This window comes from Salvelinus fontinalis, chromosome 9 (genome assembly GCF_029448725.1).
Source record: "Salvelinus fontinalis isolate EN_2023a chromosome 9, ASM2944872v1, whole genome shotgun sequence".
NCBI classification, from domain to species: Eukaryota; Metazoa; Chordata; class Actinopteri; order Salmoniformes; family Salmonidae; genus Salvelinus; species Salvelinus fontinalis.
Window position 1 is genome coordinate 42,423,846 of NC_074673.1, and position 9,194 is coordinate 42,433,039.

The 9,194-nt window shown below is 43.3% G+C and overlaps 1 protein-coding gene across 6 annotated transcripts in view; it reads right to left on the bottom strand.

Moving 5' to 3' along the window:
• The window catches only part of LOC129862634 (A-kinase anchor protein 13-like), a 98,064-nt gene extending 92,740 nt beyond the window's left edge, over positions 1-5,324 (bottom strand). For all 6 annotated transcript variants that reach the window (XM_055934483.1, XM_055934481.1, XM_055934478.1 and 3 more), the window contains exon 1: positions 4,936-5,324. The gene's annotated coding sequence lies outside the window, so the exon portion shown is untranslated. The remainder of the gene's footprint in view (positions 1-4,935) is intronic.
• Between the last annotated feature and the right edge of the window lie 3,870 nt (positions 5,325-9,194).

Consider the following 9,194-nt stretch of genomic DNA (forward strand, 5'->3'; position numbering starts at 1 on the left):
ACATGCAGGCAGGGGGCCGGATTGACAATCCCCATCCACCTCTCTACACTGACTGTCATCAGTCTGAGGTCAAAAATAAAACATTGGTATCAGAATTTAAAAGCTTCTAGTAACTGATACAAGTGTCAGCCAGCCATAACATGGTGCCCCAAACTGAGTCCTGGCTGCCTGTCTGTCTGCCTGTCTGTCTGCCTGTCTGTCTGCCTTCTTAATGTGGCTTAATGAGATGTGGGAAAGAGAGGCTAAAGAAAGAAAGATGTTCTATTACAGGTCAATCTTCTATTACGGGTCCTGACTGAGACCATAATACCTGAAGGCTGGAGTAGAGGGCAGTCTTACATCTTTAACGAGAGGAGAGGATGTTTTATCACCTGCTGCTGGTTCATCTTATCAAACCAGCCTATCAGGCCCTGAAAAGGCCTATTGTACAAACCTGCCACGGTATTTACACTGTATCTTCATTACTAGTTAACCAAGGCTTAAACATCCATTTATTGTCCACATCAGTAGTTAACTCCAATGTTGTTCACAGGATGTACAAAGGTCATTTGGATGAATGATTTGACTTCCCAGAAGGACATGACTAAACACTCCAAACTCCTGATATGAGACTATGATGCACAGTGGACCATGAAATAGTGCTAATTAAAAGTAATTATCAACACATAGCCATTTCCTGTGAGGAGAGTAATCTGAAATCTCTTACTAAGCCCATGCCCACGCCCAAACGCTAAATATGGCCTCTGTTCTAATGGACATACCCAAAAAGACACCAAAATCAATAAAAATATTTATACTGTAAAAATATGAAATTGTGTTGCTGCAGATTAAATAACAAAGTGGGTGTAGTGAATTCATATCATACCAAATCAAAAAGACAACAAAGAAACTGCTCTTTACTGACCTAACCTTTAAGAAAAGTAGAAACATGAGTGTTATTACTGATAACACAACAGACATGGGCATGTCTACGGGGTTCACTGCACACTGGCTACAAAAGGGACACTGTTAACTAATAGCAACAACCCCTTTCAACACGACTTTATTTTCTCTCAAATATATCATGACCTATGATTACATTAGGACTAAGTAGTTTCATGTTAGCTACAGAGATCCCCCCCTCCCCTCCCCACCGCCGCAGTGCATGACAAAGGTGGATAGAGGCTGAGCAGATGGAGGTGAAGGCTACAGTAATGATGTGGACCTGGATAGGACAGGCCCAGCTAGCACACTGCTGCTCTCCTCACACGCAGGCACATCGTCATTATAAGTGCAGATGTGGGATAAACTCATACAAGGGATGACAAGTCGGAAAGGAGGACGAAGAGCCTTTCCTCTCAGGGGTTACTAAAGGTCACTAAAGTTCATGGCAAGGTTCTGCTTTGACAGTATCTTTGCACTTTAAAACTCTGGCCACTGGCAGGTCTGAGTGAGTGATTTTCATGACTTGTTTTCCATCCATTTACACAAAAACCTCAACGGAAATTACTGTATTTGAAATACACATATCGAATGCAGACTTAACTTCCCCATTAAACAAGCAAACAAAAAAAGGAACCAGGCAGTGAAGCCAGGCAGTGTTTGAAGCAGGCGCTGACTCCAGAGGAACCTGTGTGAGTGTTTGGCCGACCAGGCCGCACTATACTCTGTTTACAGAAGGGATAAATATGTCGATGGTGATGAGGGGGAGATAAATGCTGTGATGTCACAGGGGAGAGGGGGAGAGCAGGCCAGCCACAGGCAGGTGTGTCAACAGCACTGGAGTGTCTGGGACATGTGCTGTTGGTTGCCTTCTCTGGAGCAGACTTGGCTTGGTTAACACCTGCTCCCTTCTGAACAGTTGAGGGCACTTCTGTAAACCCAGCTGTAGTTAGAATGCTAGAAATTAAAGATTGATAAAGAGGATCTGGACAGAGTTATTCATGTTTATTATGATGATACTGTAGTAATCAAGCAGATCCCGGAAGTGCAGAGTTTAATTCGACGCAGCAAAATGTCCGAGGTAGACCTATCTGTTTGCAATCAATGTCCTCCACTAGAACACATTGTACAGTCCAAGTGAGACACTATGACTCAACACAAAAAAAGCCTAATTTGGTTAGCTAAATCCATACTTGACTCAGTGCTATGAATAGATCTGTTGCCATCATGTTTTCAACATTTTCCAACACAGCTTCCATCTGAAGTACTGTCCTTCTATTGTCCTGCCCTTTGTTGGAAGAAATGTGCGCTGCGATTGAGGGCGCGACAACAGTTCTGTGTGCAACCTTTCACGAGGGGCAGTTAGCACTAAGACAGGCATGCCGCGTATCACACCGAGACAGTTGGGCACTGGAAAACCACTTCTGAAGTCGGAGAGAAGCTTAAAACCGGAAAAGCAGGAATGATTGGAATTGTGACCATGCTTACAAAGCAGCAAAACCACAGGCATATAAGGGGAGTGAAGACAAAACAAATCACTGGGCAGGGAAGACAGCATAGGCCACTGAGCTCTGCGCTCAAAAGATCACTTCCCTGTGAAACAGCCCAACAGCCACAGGAACAGATGAAAGTTTATTAAGATTGAAAAACTGAAATATAAAAAACTATCCCCAGAGGTGTTGATGATTCAGAAGCATGGTATGGTCTCCCTCTGTGTCATTGGTCCACTCTCTACCAGGTTACCCAGTTGGTACGTCATGGGTGTTTAGTCAGAAAGGCCTGTGGGGCCCACTACTATGTTCATAGAGGTCCTTAATGTTGCCTTACCACATTGAAAATGGAGGAAACTCAGGCAGTGAGCGCATTCTCCAATCATCCATTACATGCCAAGACCTCCCATGGATTTGATTTGTATGCTGTATGTCCTCTAGACAGCCCGGGGACACCTACTATTCTACTGCTGCTGACAAGATGACAGGACGCCATTTCCTTTAGCAGCTCAGTCCTTAAAATCACACTTCAATGAGAAAAAGGTCATATTTTGATCAGCGAGTGATAAAATCGGCGAGAAAACAAGACATATTGCTAAAACTCAGACAGGATAATTCCCTATACCCCAATGTTACCCCAACGAAATAACTTTCAGGTCAATCTGTGCAGGCCCTGTGGTCTGTGAGGAACCACTCTCATAAGGATTTGAAATTCCAACCCAGGCAGTAAGTGGCAGATGGACCCACTTAAGTTTCATTAAACAGAGTATTCCACTGTAAGGAATGTTAGCTACCACTTTCTCCTGTTTGACAGTTCTATTTCCAGAGCTGCAAAACACATGTAGCCCTGTCCTGCAGTCAAATGACTAGTGGCCTCATGGGTGGAACGTTATTCATATCTTGCATAGTTTCATAATTAATCAACATTTAAAAAAATGTAACAGACAAAAATCTGGTGTTTCTATGGCAAATAGTTTTGTTATATTTCAGTCTTCTGTGATGTATATCAAGTGTAATACTGGGATGCAAACTCAAAAATATATTTAAACTCCATATCTGACATGGTACATGCGTCTTCTTTTTTTAAGCTCATAACCATGTGTGTGAGGTGTAGACTTTTGTTTCAAAACCAAGAAACACTCTGTGTGACCCTGATTTAGTTTTTCACAAGAATGGCTGCTTTGCTTTGAGCTTCATACACAAGACACACTATTTACAGAATGCAGTGCAGCGATTGATTTTAGGACTTTTATCAAAGTACTGTATCAGTCTTTATGAACCACTATACCTGAGTCCTATATGAATACAGTCATCATAGCTTGCAGACAATTGGCCAAACCCTTAGGACAAGACCTTAGCGCAAATGAGTCAGATATAGAGCCTTGAGGGGGAAACACAAAACATGCATGTGTGCCAGACAGCCAGTCCAACTGTGTGTGATCTCTAATGCATGGTGGTGCTACAGTGGGAAACGGAGACCCAACACCCAGCATACGTTGGGAATTCCACTGCTCCTAGTCTTAACAACAACAAACTCAAGGCTGTATGAAATCAGAGGGAGGTTAAAAGTAAAGAAAAATTCAAAACAATAACAAACTCAAGACAGGAAATCCATGAGTCCCCGTTAACATGTACCGGAGGCTGGCTCCCAGGCCTTGGCATGTTTTACCAATCACAAGCCCTTTAGAGAAGTCGCACAGGAGTCGGTAGCGCTGGCCACACCCATTTAGATGCGGCATGCAAAAAGCAATATCTTGGCCTAGGTATGCATGTTAATAACTGCTGCTACAACTGCACATTGGGTATAAACGTATTTTTCTAAACACCCAGATGGCTTATAATGAACAATATGTTGTTCAGAAACATGTGTTATTATCACAACCCTAATGCAATGAACTAATACATGTTACATTACGTCACAGTTGATTCAATGTGGCTGTTTGTTTCAGACCACAATCAGCGCACCATTAGTCCTAACAATAATAGCTACTGTACTTTGGTAATTTATAGCTATTGAACCAAAGTAATAATAACCACATGAACTAACATCACAGTTACATGTAATTACATCAAAGCAACCATGTTATTAATATGGCAGGGGTCTGGGGATGACTTTTAGGAGGTCATTCTATTCATTCCGGTCACATTTTTAGTGGCACAACAGTGGTGTGCAATCCCCCATGTTTTTTTGATGGCCGCTAGGATTTAAATCCGATCCGAAGTTAGAGGGGTGCCTGGGACAGGGTAGCCCACTACCGAGGTGTGCCGCATTATTTACCACGGAATAAGCTTTGATTCTTTGGATTCTAACCAGCAAGGCCACCTCCGTGTCACTACAACATGTGTTACATTGTTACTATCATGAGGGCAGACCCGTAGATGATCATTCAAAACGGCTATAATGTGCCATAGCTAATCTGAAACATGTAATGTTGTATCTTGTACAAAATAGACCAAAGAGAGTTGTTTCAAAACCACACTGTCCTTTTACTCAGCTCGTGCTATTGCCTACAATGTATCTTACCTCGAACTTTGTGGTGTTTAATGCGTGCTTTCCTCTTTCCGAAGCATTCCCCTGTTCAGTCTAACACAAGTTATCGGGACACAAACCGCACCTATCTGTACTAATTGATCTGCAGAGAGAAGTCCAGAAGATCACTTGAGCATCTAATCTTCATATAAAGTCCCGTTCTTCTCAGCGTAATGAATGGCCGCTAGTACTCAATACAGTAGGCCTACTAAATAGTTCGCAGAGCACCCACTTGTTGCTCACGACAACAACTCTCTATTCTTCCGAATCAGTCCACGAAGCATGCATCAGAGGGCGGGCTATACCGTCACTTGGGAGACGAGGTTTAGTTGGAACTATGTTCCATTGTCTTCTCTCACCGGTCCAACAAGCTGTCATTCAGCCATCCCTACAATATTACGTTCTGTTTGTGTTGACGTTTTTCCCCTGAGATAATGGGGTGGGCGTCGGAATTGTAACGGGTGTCTGTCTATGCAAGCCATATTTTGACATGCAGACATTACAGGTGATGAAACAACTGTATATAAAGTTGTCAACTTGGTCATTTTCACATAAACCCTTTTGGCAGCATCAATGCATAAGACTGTAGTAGAATATGCTTTGCAACCAAAGAGCATTATGTGTTAAGGGAAAACACATTGCATTTTATTAGGCAATAATGTAGGTTACTTCATGTGGGTAAGGTGGACCTCTAGTGGCTATGCGAAGGGACATGGTTTACTAATATCTATAACCTATTAATACATAGGCTCAGCAGCACTGTGATTGATATGGCAACCATGCATTGCTCTGCATGACCAGTAGATCTAGCAGCAGGTCCTAGAATGAGGTCTTTAGCAGCCCGCGTGCAAGCTACCCAGTAGCACGTTGGTCCTTTTCTTGGAACCGGAGAGGAGGGCAAACAGAGGCTTAGCTGCTCCCAAGCTAAAACAACACCGTTCACACACACACACACACACACACACACACACACACACACACACACACACACACACACACACACACACACACACACACACACACACACACACACACACACACACACACACACACACACTACCATTCACTGATGTCCACTTGTGCACAGTGACACACGTCATTCATCCCGTTGGCGGAGAGATGGTGTGAATGCTTGGTGGTCACTCTGAGAATACAAAGTGGAAGTGGATCACCCATCCTCAATGGTTTAGCAGATAAGAAATATTGTTATCTGTGTGGACCTGACCTGTGCTGTGTGGTCACTGCATGTAGATGGGAGTGAGGCTCTCAGTATAGGTAGGGTACTGCACATTGTTCATATTTGAGGTTTTCATAATTTAGAGACAGGGTTAGGTTTTATATGGAGTGATGAACTTTGAACACTGGTCTTGCACACTAGGGATGAAGGAGAGAGTGTGAGAGGAGGAACAGGGTTAGATTAATAGATTTGGGGCCTCTGAGTTCATATAAAGTGCACTACACTAACATCAGTGTACAGTGTACCTCCTAGCCATTGTCTATTCATCCAGGGTGTCCGCTTGAAAGCAGGTCTGTCTTTTGAAGACTGCAGCACTATGTTGGATGCTGCTGTTATAGCATACTTTTTAAAAGGTCATGAATTAAAGTCTACGCTCTTAGAAAAAGGTGTTCCAAATGGGTTCTTCGATTGTCCCCGTATGAGAACCCTTTTTGGTTCCAGGTAGAACTCTTTTTGGTTCCATGTAGAACCCGCTGTGTAGGGTTCTTCAAAAGGTCCTCCAATGGGGACAGCCAAAGAATCCTTTAAGGTTCTAGATAGCACCTTTTTGTCTTAGAGTTTAGAGTCTCAGGTTAGTGTGCTGTAGTATGATGCAATATGTCATATTATTTTGGTGAATGTGTCTGCTCTTTCTGCCATTTTCTTCCCTTTCTCCCTCCCCCTTTTCCTGCTCCTCCGCCCTCTTCTCCTCCACCGTTCCCCCCAAAATAAGAGCAGGGTCCCTGGAGTCCATTCTGGTTCCATAGCTACCACGTGTCAGTGGGCTTTGAAGAACTCTAATGTTTTTCTAGGCTGAGAATGCTCTGCTGTCTCTTTTCCTCTCTCGCCTGCTTCTTCAGTGAGAAACCCAGAGGTTAGATAAATATGGAGGCTGGGCGTGAGGAGGTGCAGCTCGGGTTTCTGTCACGCTGGGCTGCTTGAAACACATTTGTCCAGGGCTGCATCCGGCATGATGCTGGGGTTGGAGGAGCGTGGAGGGAATCACAACAGCGGTGCTGTTGGACGCTGCTACTGTAGGCTGGCTGGGAGGATGGATGGATAGAGAGAGACACAGGGGGCCACTGACCCGTTAGGACACAAATAAGCGACAAGTCGATTCTGTGTTACTGCACCAGTGATTTTAGATTAGATTACATCTTGATACGGAGTACATGTGTATAAAATTGCATTGTAGTTTTTTCAATCATACATTTTATAGTATGGTACTTATACAAAGGCAATAATGTGTACTTTCAACAGATACTTAAGAAAAACATCTTACTGAAATCCATTGCATATCACCTTCAAAGACCCACCAGGCAGCAGACCTACAGGGAAGGCACTCCCGTGATATGTGTTACAGAGATTGCTGCCAAGACCAATAGGCAGTAACGACTGAGGTTGACAGACAGAGGTCATAAAACATCTAAATGTAGCTGCTCTAATCCTGCAGGATCTCTAATGTGGGTTCATTCACAATATGCTGACCCTAACAACAATGAGATTCTTTCCCCTGGAATCTTTTAGCATCAGCATTACTTTGACCACACTTGATCGATTGCTAGGACTTTGCATGACCTGGAAGTGGTAATCCTCTCAAGCCAAATGCATATGAGGTATTTCTAAGCAATATAAATACGTCAAGTTTTGGACATTGCAAAGTAGATATATGTAAAATAAAATGAAACTTTGTTTATCCAGATGGTGGGGCCATTACCAGTGAAAGAATACTGCTTCATTTGTCAAGTAGAGGGCACTGTTGGCATAGTAATTAAAACACATTTACAATGGATGTTTTGGCTGAATGAACAAAGGGCAATTTAAAAACCACAATGTACATCTTTTGGCTTGCCACATTACATTTTATATTGCTTCTATTCAAGTGGTCAACCCATGATCAATTAATCTAATATAGTTTGTTGCTGCAATACTGTAAAAGGGCCTACACAAGACTGCACACATTTCATCTTTTGTGTAAAAGGCAGCATACACCTTAAGTTAATGAAGTGAATCTGTTCTCAAACAACAGTCTTTCTTTCAGAGACTACACTATGTAACTTATTTTGATAACACTTTGCATTACAGAAGAGTGGCTATAACATGGTAATAAACAGGAAAACAGTTGAAATTGGCCCAAGAATCATAATAAAAAATTACAAGATAAGGGGTGTGCCACAAACATTTCCACATATTTACATTCTTTAGTATGGTGGTGGTGTGTGGGGTGGAATGTCTGCCCATGCTGCATAAAATATGAAAGGACTGCTGCAAGCTGCGCTCTGCAATAATGCATGACAGACGCCAGCCTAGACAGGCAGCAGCCAGTGTGTAATGTCACGTCGATATTGGTAGATTATTTAGCTGTGAACTGCATGCAGTCAGAGACAATGGGTTTCTGGAGGTGGTAATACAACAAAACATGGGTTTGTCCGCTAGAACATCAGTTAGATAATATACTGTAGATGTATTTATTTTTCATTTGCACAATACCATTTTCAGATTAGTTGAAAATATAAGTGTGCTGATGGAAGTGTGAATGGTTTTGGTTGGATCCTGTCTGTTCCCATACAGCAGGATTTGCTCTGTTGGGGCAGGTTGCCTGGCTACCTAACATACGATACATTCAGCCCCTCCAGTCATGAGTTAGAGGCAGGCTGGCGGTGGGTCTATAGTCTGATCCAGCTAGTGGATAGTGCTGATTGTGCTGGTTCCTGGCTGTGAGTGGGTGTTGCAGGGAGCCTGACAAGATATATGGAGGGAGTCTGCTCTGCACTCCTCCACTCCTGGGGAAAGGCCTCCACTATCTGATTAGCATTCAGCTAGTACCCAGACTGCATCAAGAAACTCCGCTGCTCCACACACCACACCACACTCCCTCCCTTACACCTCTTTCTCACTCACTCTCTCGCCCGCTCTCTCTCTGTCTTGCTCCCTCTCTCTCTTGTTCTCTCTTGCTCTTCCGCTCTCTTGCGCTCTTTCTCTTTCTCTCTCTCTCTCTCTCTCTCTCTCTCTCTCTCTCTCTCTCTCTCTCTCTCTC